The sequence below is a fragment of the Anser cygnoides genome, chromosome 32 (genome assembly GCF_040182565.1).
Source record: "Anser cygnoides isolate HZ-2024a breed goose chromosome 32, Taihu_goose_T2T_genome, whole genome shotgun sequence".
Lineage (NCBI taxonomy): Eukaryota > Metazoa > Chordata > Aves > Anseriformes > Anatidae > Anser > Anser cygnoides.
Window position 1 is genome coordinate 1,677,137 of NC_089904.1, and position 15,817 is coordinate 1,692,953.

The 15,817-nt window shown below is 51.7% G+C and overlaps 1 long non-coding RNA gene across 3 annotated transcripts; it reads right to left on the minus strand.

Annotated features, from left to right (window-relative positions):
* Positions 1 to 1,723: 1,723 nt before the first annotated feature.
* On the minus strand, positions 1,724 to 6,937 carry LOC125180798 (uncharacterized). Of its 3 annotated transcripts, none has more exons than XR_010827065.1 (3): positions 6,269 to 6,712; positions 4,890 to 5,028; positions 1,724 to 4,064 (listed from the first exon to the last, which is right to left on the minus strand). It is a non-coding gene; the product is annotated as an uncharacterized lncRNA (long non-coding RNA). The 3 variants fall into 3 exon arrangements; XR_010827066.1 differs by having other exon boundaries at positions 6,239 to 6,712; XR_010827064.1 differs by having other exon boundaries at positions 1,725 to 4,064; positions 4,890 to 4,981; positions 6,269 to 6,937.
* Between the last annotated feature and the right edge of the window lie 8,880 nt (positions 6,938 to 15,817).

The following is a 15,817-nucleotide window of genomic DNA, read 5'->3' on the forward strand; positions in this document are numbered from 1 at the left end:
TCATCAAGGGAAAGGGGCAACTGTTTCTTTTTTCTCCAGTTACTGGCAGCCCTTAATAGAAAGGGAGTGATTTGGCTATTAATAGTTTTCGCTGCTGTAACTGGCCTGCTGGTAAGCGATCCTGATGAGGCTGAGGCAGCAGTTGGACCACTGGTAAGCTCTAATTCTTGAGTCCTCCCAAAAACAGGTTCTTTCTGTGCACTCTGGCTTGCACCAAGCCCCTTCTCCATCACCTGTTGTGGCCAGGACCACGTCACTACACCAGTTCTTTCTGCAGATGGAACAAGCCTGAGCTGCAGCTCATCCTTCACCTCTTGTGTGCCATCGCTAGGGTGGCCAGCTCAGCACCGGTGTTCCCACAGCCCAAATTCTGCCTGCCCCCTTGGGACTGGGCAAGCTGGATGTTGGACAGGTTTTTGGGTTCCCTGGGCCGGGGCCTGTGGGCAGCGCTGGCAGCACGGAGCAGAAATTCAGCGCACGAGTTCCTCAGGCCTGGGCAACAGCTCTTGGCTCTTTCTTCTGCTAATATTAGGACTGTTTTGAGGATGATTATGGTTCTGTGAAATGGCTATTAATATCATACAAAGCTTGGATGGAAGTCAAAAATAACAGCAAATGAGAGAACTACTCGCTGCGCAGCCAAACAGGAAGTACAGGCAAGGCTTGGTGCTGCGAGAGATAAACAGTGGGAAGGAAAAGCAAAAGAGCTGCAACAAGATGCAGAGATGAAAAACGCAAGTAGCTTTGGAGATCGCCCGAAAACAGTCCTTGGCCCTGAAACAGTTCTGTTCCATTGAATAATGCTGATCAAATGCTCCGAGCTGATTGAAAGGAAATCCTGGTTTATTGGCCCAGACGTTTCCCGAGTTTGCAAACACGCCCTTCAAGTCCTAAAGTCCCCCCGCTGCCTGCTTGGGGAAGGGAGGGGTTGAACCAGCTCGCTGCGGGCAGGCCCTGACCCTATCCCCCCTCCCTGCCTTGGGAGTGGATCCGTTTCTTCTGCCTCTTTCTCCCTTTGCACGCAGCAATCTGTTGTGCTGCCCGTGGCAAGCCTCTACTTCTGAACCGTGGTTTTCATCTTCATTTTTGATAGTTACTGTGACTGCAGTAATCTATGGGTAGAGCCAGGGCCTGAGCTGTTTGTAGGAGGAAATAATTTTTAAGACCAAATGAACTGGCTAGAAGAAGACAGACCAGCAGGCTCCCAGTCCTTTATTGAGTAGGAAAAGGAAGAACAAAAGTTCATGTTTATTGCCTGATTCTTAGAAACAACAAAGGGGCTCTGAACCCCCAAGCTGCTCAGCACCGTGATGAGGAAACGCAGAGCCTGGACGTGCCGCTCCCCTGAACGCGGTGCCTTAAGGGTTAGGAAGTTTCAAGGAGCTTAAGCTGAGTGGCTGAGGCCAAAACTAAAAATACATTGAGGTGCGGCAGCAGGATTTCCCTGACAAAGCTTGAGTCCTGGCCGGATATTTAAAACCTTTCTCTTATTAATTGCATTTAATCTCCCTGTTGGCATTGAAGCACAGGTGAAGCTTTTATGAGTAAGAAGGCACGTAACAAAAGGGCAGCTTTGGTTTCTGCCGTGCTTTTTCAGATCCTCTTGCTTCTGCTACTCCTGGCTGTACTACTTTGTGGCTCTGCAGGTGGATGTTCTGGCTTCTCCAGGGAAAGGAGCCGGCAAAAGCAGAGTTTCACTGGTGTCACTGCACCTGCACAGAGGTATTTGGGTCATATGCTTTTCCTGGTGATTGCACAACCCCCCTGGACCAGAGCTATGCTGGCAAAAGCCTGCGGCCACCAGAAGCTAGAGAAGGTGCAGAGGATTCTGCACAGCCTTCGGTTGCTCTTGGGTCCCTGCTCTGAGCCGCAACTTGTGGCAGTACGCGCATAACCGTGACAGCGCAAGGAAGTAAACGAGGCGAGGCTTATGGAGGGATGCAATATATTTTATTAGACCCAAACGGGCAAGCTTTCCGCTAGACAAGGGCTTAGACGCTCCAGCAGTGCTTATTTTCTCCAACTACCTACCACAAAGTTACTGAGCCTGACGCAGGCGCTGCTGCAGTGGTTTGCACCAGCAGAGGGCACAGGGTTTCCATCGCAGAGCTGAGCCAGGCGCTGCAGGGCGGGGGACAGCATTCAGGTCTCTACCTCACAGCAGGATGAGTTTTTAACGATATTCCATTTTATCCCCCATTTATTTGGAGGAGAGGATACGTATTTGGAAACGGGAAGGTTTCTAGGGGTTGTTTAAAGAAAAAAGTAGGGCTCGCAGCGTTTGGAGCTGGAGCTGCTCGTGGAAGGCATTCATTCCTCTTTACCACGGAGCTCCCCTCTTTACCTCTCTGTGCATGCCCTGATTCCTCTGCTCACCCAAACTCCCTGACGTGGGAAATCTAGATCAGTTGAATTCCTCCAGAGAGGAGTCCTAGACCTTCGGCTTTACTGACACGCGAGCAGCAGATGACATGTCACCAGCAGAGGCTGGATTTGCTGCCCTGGGGTGATGCGGGGAGCCCTGTCTGGAGGTGGCAGTGAGTTTCACTCCAGACACACCTGTTCCAACCAACTTGGACAAGAGCTGCTTTGTACCAGCCCTTGCTGCAGCTTTGTTTCTCAAGCACAGAGAGCAGCAGAGTGGAGCCGTTAAGTGTTTCAGAATCTTGGGCTGAAATACCTTCCTACCCTCTTTCCTCAATTAATCTATCTCCAAAAATACGAGGATGCAAGCGTCTGTTTACTTCTCGGTGAGCCAACGAGGTCACCGCAAAGGCTGCGTCAACAAGAGAAAAATAATTTGAGGGGAGAGAAAATAAACGATAGCGAGGGATTCAGTTAACTGACCTCAAAAACGCAGCCCTCCCTGGCTGCTGTCTACGTGACCGCCTCGCCATCTCGCGCGCTCCAAGGGTACATCTGTGAAGCGCTGGAAGACGCTCCGATACCAACGAACTCCCCTGGCTCCTCAGGGAGGGCTTCTTATCTCCAAGAGCAAAGCCTTCCCTTCTATCAGCACTTAGAGAGACACTCAACTGTCTCCCAACTGCTCTGATGCTGCGATAAGCCCCGAGCGTCTGCTATGCAGCGAGGCTGGGAAACGCCGGAGCACCAGGGGCTGATCTAGGGCGTGCAGCTTGGCAACAGAGAGCAGCAAAAACCCTGTCCTGCCAAAGCATGCGGGATAGCTGGGGTCCAGAGAGCTATTAACAACGTTTTTGGCTGCAGGGCTGTAGCCTTCGGGCCATCTTTTGTGCCCAGGTAACACAGAGCTGCCTATGAGAGCGGGCAGGAAAAGCTAAAAGGGGATTTTGCAGCTCAGCCCCTTGTTCTGTGAGCAGGGTCGCTCTCTGCAGAGGGCTTTAATGCCGGTTAGGAGGTGAGCTTCGGGGAGCAGAAGTTGTTTTCTGGGGTTGGGAAAGGTCAGGAGCCACTCGGATCATTCAGTGGGACTGAGGATGCTTCAGCTGGGAGCGTAACAGGGGCAAGGAGAGGGTGCCTGGGTCCTTTACAAATGTTGGATGAGGAGAGAGAAGAAGGATGCGTGGGGAAGACAGCCGGCTGGCTGCAATAGCTCAGAAATAAGGCCAAGTCCTACCCTTCTCAGCAGCGAAGGCATTGCAGAAATCTCAACGTCTATCTGGTCCCAGCTTCCCACAGCAGTGACCGCCTGGGGCAGGGGACGCAGTGTTCCAGCTTTTTTTCTCCCAAACCAACTATTTTTCAAAGTCTACAGCTCGCTCATCGGACCGTGGCTCCCTCTGCTCCTGTGGCCGCAAGGTGCTCTCCCCTTGTTTGGGGGGTTCAGGCCACGTTTCGGGTTCGCAGGGGGTCAGCAGAGCTGCCTGGGCGAGCAGGACTAGAAGCCTCCGCTCTGAGAGCTTCTGTGGCTGCCTCTGGCACAGGGCTGGGGCTGAATCCCCACTCCAGACCAGGGGAAAAACGTGCAAGAGGATCCGTGGGGTCTGCAGGGTTGTTGAGGAAGCCAGGAGTTGAGAGAAAATCAGATCCTGAATCCAGCAGCCAACTGCTGGTCCTGAGATGCGTGGTCCTCCTACCGAGGCCTAAAAGAAATGAGAAATTGCGGGGTTCGGATTTTGATAAGATTGCAGCAGTAACGCATGAAGGTTTGAGCCAAATTCTCAGAGAGCAACGGGAAAAGAAGAGAAGCCGTAGCGATGACAACTGAACATAATGTGCAGAAAGAAAGAATAATGGCTAGTGGATGATTTAAACAATGTGTTAATTAAAATAATATAGATATTGAAGGAAGAATCTGTTTCCCGCAGAATTTAGAAGTGACCGGAACACGGTGCACTTGGACTAGTTAGCGGCAGCTGCAGGTGAGAGTAGGCAAGGCGATGCCTTGCCCAGGGAAACACTCAGGTGCTTTTCAGTGGTTGGAAACATTCTCAGATGTGGCTGAGCTTGTAGGAATCCCACGGGAATGAGAGAAAAGGGCCTCTGGATGCCTGCAACCTGTCCAGGTCACGCTCTGTCTCTTCAGGATAGCCAATTCTGGGTGTCTCTGAGATGAACCCCAGCTGATTCTGCAGTCCCTTGCATCCTGCCCTGGGTAGGAGACTGTTTCACTGCGGCGAGCAACAGAGAAATTTCTGTACGTTGAGAGGGTCACCCAGAAAAAAGCAGATCTAAGGCTTTAGAAGCTAGGAGTGGATAATGTTAAGAAGGTGAAAATATTTCAGCCTGACTTCAAAGGGCAATCGATCAGTTAAGCAACAGGGTTGCTGTGGATGATAAAGGGGGAAGAAATCACAATACTGTAAGGAAAGAACAAGCTAGAAAGCACGCTCGTTGTATATGTCTGGGTTGTCTGGACGAGATTAAATATAGACAACAGTTGGAAGCTGAGAAAAGTCTTTGCTAACCTGGGGAGGATGGAAAACGCACAAGAGAAATGCAGGAGGTTTGTCTTACGATGGAGGCTGAAGATCGGGAGAGAATTATGTGGTGTTGGGCTCTGGGAAAACAGCAGAACAAGCAGTTAAACACATTGTTTGTCAGCACCTAAAAAAGAAGACCAAAGCAAATGAGTAACAGGCAACGCTAATTTGGCAAGAGCTAACCATCCCAAGCTAAGATAATTTACTTCTACAACGATGTTATGAGCGCTGCACTCCAAGAAGAGGCAGTAAAATACAATTTTATGGCTTTTGACACTGTTCCACATGGTACACGAGCAAGCTAAAGAAACACGTTTCAGATAAAATCACTCCAGAGTGGATCCAAGGCTGAGCGATGAGCCCTGTTCGGAGGAGATCTTTCAGTGTTTTCTCCTTGCAAACTGGAAGGCTGGAAGCAAAGCGAGTTTTAGGAGCAGGCTAAAGAAAGGGGTTGGGAATGACGCAACTGATCCTTCTTTGGGCAGGAGGACGTTTCTCTCGTCTCTACTGCTGGAGGTTTCTGCAGGTAGTTTGGAAAAGAAGAATATTTTAAAGAAAAAGTTTAAAGAATGTCATTTTCATTGCCATGAAACTCAAAAATGACTTGAGGTGGTGGCTGTGGTTTTTTTCAAGCAGGAAACTAAAATACAACTTGAAACAAGAAGCTGACAGCAACTTTAACTAATTAAAGATAACAAATATGTAGTGAAAAAGAAAGAAGAAAGAAAAATGTTGCTTCTAAATGTATTAATTTGTGAAGAAATAGCTCAAACTGGCCGTGGGTGCCTGCTCTCCCAAACACGGATGGAACCTGGATATTTCTGTAAATAGATCTCCACCACATCGTTCCTGAAAAATCCCAGTTTCTCCAAATGCTGTGGTTTTTTATGGGACTGTTTTCTGCCTTGCTGAGAAGGATTTTACCCCGGTCCAAGTCAGAAATGAGGCTGCATGACACAATTTCTTGGGCGAGCAAAACTGGGTTGGACGACCCCCTGAACCTCTCAGGTTTGTTTTCTTGGGCTTTAACTTGGAACCAATTCAGCAACTCTTTTTGTCCTAACTTTTATCTAACCAAAAAAGAAGGGGAGAATAAAAATATACAGTGCCTTGTATAAAAAGAAAAACTATTGCTCCCCAATTCTGACTCTTCCCCCAGCATGTTTCAGGAAACCACATGACGGAGGTGAAATTGTTTTATATAAACTATAATTTCCACCCAGTGAGACGACGGCTCCCTACTTGCTTCCCTGTCAAGTGGAGCTGAAGGTGGTGGTTTCTGCCCTGGCCAAGCCTGGTGGCCTAATTCTGCATCCCTGCGTGCGATGTCTCACCGCAACAGCGGGTTTTCCGTGGGCTTTGACCTGCTCACAGCAGCATCTCCTGGCTGCCTCGCTCCTCCTTCATCTGCTGCTTCAGGGACTTTAAATATCCGTCAAATTTCGATGAAGCAGAAAGGTGGGGTGCCCGTCTTGTCTGCAGCACCTCTGTAGCCCACGTTTGGGGAGAGAGCTTGGTGCAACCACAGCGGCCGCTGGCTTCTGTGCCTAGTGCTTGGTCAAAGTCTTTTGGCACGCAGCACCCAGGTGGCCTGCAAAGATTTTTCTCATCTCGTGCTGTTTTCTTTCAGTTCAAAGTGTCTGAAGTGCTGAGAAGGCTGTCGGCACCTTCCAGGGCACTTTATTTTTAGCACAGCATCGAGAGCAGGCTGAGCGCCTTAGGTGATGCAAAGACACTTGAAAACATAAAGCTCCCCTTTTCGACGCAGGCGAGCTCTTAAACCTGCCCAGCCTTTCTAGTGGCTAAATCGCGTGTTTGCGCTGTACCTCACTCGGTGGGATTTTATTTGATGTTTCGATTTCGAGGCGTTGCTGGCCATGTGAGTATTCACAGTCTGCCCCCGAGTCCCTGCAGCCCCTCTGAGCTGCTGTCGGATCCGGAGGTGGTGCTCAGATGATCCCGGCAGCAACTTTGGCCTCGCGGCCGCCGACCCCACGAAACGAGAACCCCTGATTATTTTCACAGACCGCGTTACTGAGAAGCGGTCTCACAACAGCTCGCGGCATCTGAGCCCCTTGCTTATGAAACTCTCGGCGTGTGCAGGCGGGAGGCGTTTCATCCGGAGCTGGAACACATCAGCCAAGCAGAATTTCCTTTGAGCTGCAGATAAGCAGATGCTGGCGATAGAGAGGCCCTGCTCAAACAGACACGGTGCTTCCAGCCTTCAGAGCAGCCTCCAGCGCCAAAGGGGAAGGAAGTATTTAATATTGCGAACACAGGGACATATAGCGAAAAACAATGCTTCGAGACGCATCACCCTTAACGCCGTACGCCCTGCGCTGTTAACCCGCTGCTGCCGGGGTGAGAGTGCCCGAGGTGGCCTCGGAGCACGGGGTGAGCGGTGAGGCTGAAGGGTTCTGAGCCTGAGCAGTATTTGGTAAGGATTCCTTGGGAACGGGCAACAAGGAGGTGGCACATTGTGGGGGAAAGCGGGATAAGCCGTGGATAAAGCTGATTTTTTTTTCAGTGGGCGCATTGAAAAAATCACATCGTCTTTGCGATGCGCCACTGAAAAAAATCACATCGTCTTTGCGATGCGCCACCTCAATGGTCAGATTACAGAAAGTAGGAAGACAAAAACGCATCATCAACAACAACAACAAAATCAAAAACCAAAGGGCAAAATCCACCAAGCAACAAAACGATGCCAGGCTCTTCGCCGAGCCCTGCAGAGCACGCGAGGCTTCGCTTCGGTTCCTTTCACCGGCAGCAGAATTTGACAATATAATGGTCTCTGCTTTCTGAGAGCAAGCAGAAGCAGCACGCTGCACAGCCCAAGTGCTATCAAAAAGACAGACTGGGATAATAAAGTTGTGGTCAAAAGCAGATGAAGATTTAGGCAGAACCTTAGGCAGACTAGTTCTTGAATGGAAGTCTTAGGAAAAAATAAATAAATTAAGCCCAGTAATAAGAAGCTAAATATTTCTGGAGAAGAAAGGGAGCAGCACTTGCTAATTTTGGGTAGACCCACCTGTGCTCCAATGACAATTGGAATAATAAATAATGAAGAGCAGGGAAAAATATGCAAGAAGTTACCCCATGGTCACAGATGTTATGAATATACAGATAGGAGACAGTAAGGGAAAAAAAGGCAGTTCAACGGACTCTTTCCTGGTTTGGGGGGATACAGGAGGGACCGGCTGGGGAAGAACCTCGTTGCGGGGCCACCTGCCAGGTTAGCTGAGGGCACGGCTGAATACCCAGGGACACAAACTTCACCCAAGGGTAAGCAGTTGAAGAAGGGGAGAGCAGGACTAGGAGCTGCAGCTCAAAGACCTTGAATCAGAAGGCGATGCTGCATCCTCGCAGCAGCGGGGGCAACAGGAGCCCTCCAGCCTGGATCCGGCTGCTCCCCGACGATGTACGCGTCACCCAAGCGATGCTCGCAGAGGGACACCCCCATCTTCATCCCCCCCAGCCCACGGGAAGATGCCACAAGATGCTCTGCCCACTGCTTCCAGAGACTGCCTCAAGATGGTGCTCCAGCCAATTTGCTGTATTTTTTTTTCCTTTTTTTTTTTAATAAAGAATTTGCATGCGTTACAGATGGCTTTTCTGTGTAAGTCTTTACTTAATAGTAACAAACGAGGGTGGAACGGGCTCACTCCTTGCGGGGAGCCTTCGGCTGCCTCTGCCAAGCCCTTTGCAAGGCCCATCGCTTCCAGCTCCTGCGCTGGAAGCCCCTGAGTGCCTGCCGGGAATGAGTCACAAACAAGGTCCCCATAGGAAAGGAGAACTATGGGTTCTTAACCTTGACCATTCTGGGTAGGAAAAGTTTATTTGTCCAGCTTGCTTTATAAATAACCCAGAACGCAGCAGCCTTGTTTTCATAATCTCCGACTGGCCGTGCGGAGGAGCCTCAGCAGAGAGCCTGTCCAAACGCTGGCAATCCCGGCCGGAGGCTGGCCCCTGGGTCTTGCTTTAATGCATCCTCCATCTGTGCTTTGCTCCGCAGCGCGATGGAGAGGAACGCCAGCAGCCTCCCCGCGAGCTCTGCGGTATTGCCCGGTCGCCTCCTGGGGGAGAAAAAGGGTTAAAAAGGAGCTGGGGCATTTTTATTGGGAACAGGAAGAGTTAAGGTCAAAGAGCGAGGTGTTAATGGAGGGATGCATGCAAGGAGTGGGGGGCCAGCTCTCACCACACCGGTAACTTCAAGGAGAAGCTGGAACCCTGAAAATTAACCCCGTGCAAACAAGGTTAACCCTCGCCTTGTGGCAGGAGGGCTCGCCATCCGCCTCGTGGTTTTGGCAGCCCCGTCCTGCTGGAACTGCACCTGCTCGCGGGAGGGAGGATGGGGAAACATCGAGGGCTCGGTGCAACGCGGGTAGGCAGGACAACTTGCTGTGTAACCTCGAGGAATAATAAGAGCAGCAAAGGAGAAATGGCCAGCAAGGCCAAATGCAAAGTCCTGAGAGACCATCTGGGGAGCAGCCCTGCAGGGAAGGGCCTGACCATCCCGCGTGGCCACCTCCAGCAGGAGCCAGCAGCCTGTTCTACAAGCAACGAAGGCCAAACGCGCCCTAAAACAGCCTTTTTGTCCCAGAAAGCAACAAAGCTCCTTTCTAACGGAAGGCAAATACTATTGCAAGGTGCAGCAGAAAATTGGTGCGTCGTCAGTAGACACCAGGAGCATTTCCTCTGCTCTATTAGGGGATCAGAGCAGGTGCTGGAAAGGGGCAAGTACCCTTTTACACCAGCCCAGGGAGCTGGGAACTCCTAGGGCCCCACTGGCATGGTAAAGGCAGCCAAGAGCCAGGTACCTGAGCCCAGCATCACTTGGCAGGAGATTTACAGAGCCTGACAGTGGTCGGCTAAGGAGCACCAAAATCCTACAAGCTTCAGAACAAGCGTCGGATAGGGAGAACTCTGCAGAGTGTGTGGAAAAAGAGAAAAAGCGTCGGGCAACGAGAACCCGGGTGCTCAGCACTTCAGCGATGTTTAGCCTGTTTCTCCCATTGCAGGCAGTTCCCAGGCAGCTTCGCCGACTCCAAGCCCGCTCTGCAGAATACTAAGGAATCAAACAAATCTTTAAAACTAGATACTTCCCTTGCCCAGCCCACTCTTCCTCCAGCCCTTATCTGCCCTTACCTGTCTCCACTAGGTCGCTTTAAATGTCCCAGACACTTCCTTCCTTTGTTTGTCTTGGCGAGAAAGGGAAATGTCTTGTGTGTCAAAGGTTTAGTGCAAATTCCTGGCCGGGCTCTTTAGTACCTCTGGCCTCAGTAAATCAAACTTCTCCTGACTAGGGATTTGCACAATCAATCAGACGCTCGTGCCGCATTCTCTGTCTCCTGCTTGCCCACAGGGTTGAGATGGAAGCGACAAAGCAACGATGAGGAAAATATGAGCTATCGATGGTCAGATTTTAATCTGCGAATGATCAAAATCAGGGCCTCTCTGGGACCACTGGGGCCACCAGGACCTCGTGGAGACCTCTGCTGAGAGGCTGCCCTCTCCCTTCTTCTCGTGTCCCCATTTCTGCTACCACTCAGGCTTTGTCCTGCATTTGCTGCATCCCTCTAGATGCCTGTGCCCATGTGGCAGCTCTCAGGACTCAGAGAAAGCTGGAAAAAAGCCCATTATTGGAGCAGGCAGAAGACGGAGAGATGTTTTAATGCCTGGTGCATTAAGGCAGAGGGGTACATGGTACGGGACTTGATGTTTCAAAAGAGAATTGTCCCATTACCGAAGTATCTGGAGACCCTGCAGGCATCGTGGTGACGAAGGTGCTCAGATGAGCCCCCGTTCTCCTGGTTTCACAAGAAGAATTAGTCATTTTTGGAGCAGGATTTTAAGGTGGGATTGGCACAATGGTTCAGAGAGAGCAGGGTTGCTGTAAAAGAAAGCTGGGGGAGCTTCGTTCTCAGGCTTGTCAGACTGAGCAGCTCTGATGGGATGCTGTGCTTGTCCTAAAACTGGCACAATAAAGCCAGGGGCAAAAGTGAGTATGGAAGGGGTAATTTTTAGGAATTTCTGGCAGCTTTCATGCCTGAAATAACTTCTCTGCGGGTTGTTTTCAGATGAACCACTCCGTGCCGTGCTGGAGCAGCATGTTAAGTGGGGGTGGCATGAACAGGACGAAGAGTGAAATATCCTTGCCTGTGCTGGGTGACTTTTCTGAGTGCTCTGCTCGCCCCGTCCCCTTTGGGATGATGATCTGGACTTGGGGACTGAGGGCAGGACCCTGGGCTTGGTGTGGGAGGAGGCGCAGCCCCCGTGAGCCCCCTGGACTGCAGCACCCTTTCCTTAGGCTGACGGTTCCCCTCATCCTGGAGCAGTGAAAAAAAGTACTAAACCTGAGACCCGTTCCGAAGGGAAACACCGGCCTCCCCTTTGCATCCCAGACCTTTGCCTGGGTTTCACCGAAAATAAAAAAAAAAAAATAATAAGAGAAAAGGGACCCCTCCGCCGGGGGAGCAGCTCAGCGGCAGCAGGTGCAGAGCAAGAGCCTGAGGTCGAGTTTGAAGCTCTCCGAGCCTCGGCAGGGAGGGGTGAGCTCGCTAGCCACAAGCCTCCCGCGCAGGCAGCACTTCGGTTGGGAGCTCCTTCCTTCGCAGACGGGCACCTTGATCTCGGCTCCCCCCCCCTCTTCTCCTTCTCACCGCTTGCAGCCCCGTGCGGTCTCTCGAGAGCAGCACACCTGGCTGCGGGGTGCCTGGTGCCACCAGCTGCCGAAACCACAGCCCGAGCGACGCCAGCCTGCCTCTCCCTCGCTCGAGAGGAGGCCGCGTTGCATGAAAACAAGACCCAGCCAGGCTGTTCTCACTCTAAGCTCTCCTGGCAAACAGGAAGCTACGAGCAGGGGTGGAAGAGCAAGTCTACGGGCTCCTGGGTGACACCAGGGGCATGCCCCAGCCACCACCTGCAGGGAAGCGAAAGGAATGCTTTCCAGGTAAACACGCATCTGGCTTTACCTGGCCAGCTGATACGCTGACATCTGGATCCAAAAAGGGGGACGAGCTGAGCTCTTGCACTCCCCTCTCTGAGCTTTGTTTGCAGGAGAAACGTTAAACTGATGTTGATGTAAAACCATCTGCCCGAGCAGCAGCTCAGGTGCGGGTGGCTGTTGCTGTCGTTGCAGCCAGGGGGGGAAAAAACTGATGCAGAGCCACGAGGTTAGTGGTCAGCAGCGAGTTTCCCCTGCTCCAGCACCACTGTGGCTGGTACCAGGTCTCCCTGGAGGTCCTTCCCCTTTGGGGAGAGAGGGTCTGCCCTCCCCTGTGCTGCTCCTTGCACCTCGGATCTCCTCCAGGAACGTGGATTATGTCCAGGTGGCCCTCCATCCTAACGCCCTCGGCACGATTTGCTGTCACAGCAGACGGCCAGCCCTGCACCGATGGGAAGGGGACAGGAGCAAGCACGTGCCCAGGGAGATCCGAGTCAGACAAAAGCAGCTTTGCAGTGAGATAACCCAGCTGTGGAGCTATCTCAGGGAAGGTCTAGAGGGGAAAACAATCAGTTTAAATAAATTGATATTAAATTGCCCACGTGCCTCAGGAAACATGCGCCCAGCAGACGCCGGGTAGGTTATACCTGTGTAAAAATGCCAGCACTGATTTAAGAGCAGGTGCTGCCCAGATTAACTGCATGTACAGCCCCAGCAGGCTCCTGCTGCTTGTGCATGCTCAGGAGTGACTTTCCTCTGCCTGGCACTAAGAGTTCAGAGCCCTGGATGCTACCAAAACCATTTCTCTTTAATCATTATGTGGCTTTCAGGCTGATGCACGGGCAAAAGGGAAGCTTTCGTGAGCAGACCACTAACGTGGCATCATCTCGCCGGGTGCATTCCTCTTTGGCAGCTCCAAAGCGAGCCACGATGAGGACCAGGAGATGCCACCACTGGCTTGTGAGCACGCAGGGAGAGGACAATGCTCTCAGCAGGGCACCTCCACCTTTCCCCAGCTCTACATTTTCACACCAGTCCTCTCCTTCCCTCCCTTGGCACCCAGACTGCACGTTTTGGTTGTACGTTCATCCGTTTTCCACCACGATGGTCCAAGCTTTTCACGAGCAGGTATGCACAGAGACCGGCGAAGGGATCCCTTTGCTCAGCACCTGCTCGTTCCTGGTGTTTCACCTTTCTGTAGTGATTAGGGTCTGTCACAAAGGCTCACCAAGAGATCTTCGATGGTGATAGGAGAGCAAGCAGCCATTTGTGTGGGTCTGCTTGTCGAGTCCACCCCAGAGATGCTCCTACCTCTGGGGACACACCGAGGCCGGGGCCACCGTGGGACACAGGTGGGATGATGGATTAGGAAAGTGGCTGGGAAATTTCTCATACATTTCCTGCAAGTTTTGAAGTCAGGCCCCCCTGTATGACATCTCATCCCTCCTCTTCACAGCTGCTTCTCATTTCCCAGCCATAGTCTTCCTGTTTTGCTGGAACTTTTTTTTTTTTTTAATTATTATTATTTGATTTTTTTGGAAAGGTGGGGAGGAGGGGGCTGCACTAAACAGCTGCACACAATTCTCCCCTGGCCATGCCTGCTCCCATCACTATATATAGCCTCAGACAGGCCAAACAAATGGAGCAGGGCTGGGGTTAATAATCACAAAATGGAGTTCAGCTGTCTCTGAACTGTGATTTACTGGGACCAAGGCCAGGCAAGTTCCTCCTCACGCCCTTGCTGTGGAGTTGTCCACAAGGGACCAGCCTTTTCAAACTGGGAAAAATTATTTGAAATGCTTTTTTTTTTTCTTTCTTTCTTTCTCCTAGCTGAAACTTGAGAAGATGTGAACTGATTCAGGCAGGTCTGCTGCTGGATGAGGTCTCCAAGGAGGCGCTGGTGTGATGCGGAGGGACACCGTGTGTGCTGGCCCGCACCTTCTCCGCCCCGTGGAGCTTGGAGCCAGGAGAATGGGTGAGTTCATCCTGTCCCTCGTTCTTCACCGGGCCTTTCAGTGCCTGAGCAGTCACTGGTGGTAGCAGCCCACGAGGCACTCGGATGGAAATTGTGCTGTGCAGAGGCGCTGGTCCCGCCGTGACCCGCCTGCTGGGCTCAGATCTCCGTTCCCTGGGGTCACACAACTGCTGTGACGAACCTGCGGAGTGTAGCTGGGGCTCTGACTGCTTTGTGTGCTAATTATTAACAAATGGGACATGCCAGGCTGCTGTGTTTGCTCTGGAGTCTAGAATGAGAGCCCACGTGTGAGGAAACATCTAGGTTTGGGGTCTCGGGTGCCCCAATTCTGCCCATTGGGTGTGCTGAGCGTCCTGTAGGTCCTGGTCCCCTGAGCTGTTTCATTCCTGGACCCAAAGCAACCTGCTGTGCAGATTACAAGCTTGCAGAAAGCTTGCAGGCTGCCTGTGCGTATGCCCAGCATCTTCTGGGAGTGTCCTGGTACATCGGTCCCACATGGTGCGAGTGCTCTCCGTGTATGTCTTCACATTCCTCTTTGCTACCCTACAGTTTGCCAGGAAATTTCCAGAAACTTTGGCATTGTTCTCCACGTGCATCCTTAAATACAGCGGGGTACCCACGGGGCAGCTGTGTGAATGGTAAGCAAGCGCTTGCAGGCCATGTGAAGATTTCCCTTTGAGAGCATTGTGTACATAGCTAGGGATTTCACGAGCCCACTGGAATGCGTAGAGGCTCGCTTTTTTCACGATAAAGCCTTGAAGAAGTGCTCTTGGAAAATGCCGGCACAGATTAGAGCACGGGGGCTTAGCGTTTGCACGACTGCGGAGGATTTCAAAGCAGCTAGGCATATGCCTTCCCTCAAAAGATGGGTCACAGCACGGTTTCTGAAAGCTCTGCTCGCTGCTTGCTCCGTCCCTGGGTCCTCCCAGGTCTGCTGGGTGCCGCTTCCCGGCTCCTGGCACAGCACGAACCCACCGTCCATGCTCGCAGCGAGGGGTCTGTGCGTGCTCAGAGCCCCGTGGGTACGCGTGTATCACACCTAGCCTACCCCAAAAGCTCTGCCTGCCCGCCTTCCTGCTCTCCTTGGCTGCCCATGCTCTTATTTCAGGGTGGTTCTGCCCCTGCCAGGAGACTCCAACTGCTCCGTGCTGAAGAAGCCATCAGGTCCTCAGCCAAGGGTCCTTCTGACACCAGCAGCTGTGGGAGATGCTCCTCCTGCTGGGGTGCAGATGTGCACAAAAATCCTTCTCTCTTACCCAGCACACTCTCTGCCTGTCCTTCAAGATGGAGGCAGAACTTCTTAGGGACACATCTTATTTTGGGTGGCCATCCTGAACCTTTCAGACACCTTCAGGAACCTCCGTGGATCCCCCATCGTGACCACTTCCAGCACTCAGGATGCCACAGCACATCTTTGGGGTTCTCCAGGTGGCAGAACAGGAGCTCTCCTGGCCGGTCTCCTCTGAAACGCGAGGATTTTGATCTTTCACTGTCTGTCTTCCTCCGAGGAGACTTTGGTCGGCCTTCCTAATTAGACAGAATTGCCTCACTTCCTTAGATATGGAAATGTCTCTTTGTTAAATAAGGCAGGATCCCTTATCTCTGACTGGCCTTTGCACAGCTCTGCTGCTGGCGATTTGCTGGGTGAAACGAGCCCGCACACCTAACTCCGCGTGATGCAAATATCCAAGTAGGTAAAAGTTTGTAACTCGTTACCAAAACGCAGCTCTGAGCTGGGCAGGAGTGGCCCTGTCTGGGGACACTCGATCCTGCGTGGCCGATGGCCAAACCCTCTCCGCAGCATGTTGTTACCCTGGCCATCTCCTTTTCCCTCACGTCTTTCCCCATTATTTTTTTCTCTTTTTTTTTTTTCAAGATATCATGTTCTTTTAACTGTTGAATACGTTGAAAAAAACTGTTGAATATGAAAACTGTTGAAATATGAAAACTGTTGAATATGAATTTCGCTGTTGCCACTTTGAGGATAAATAA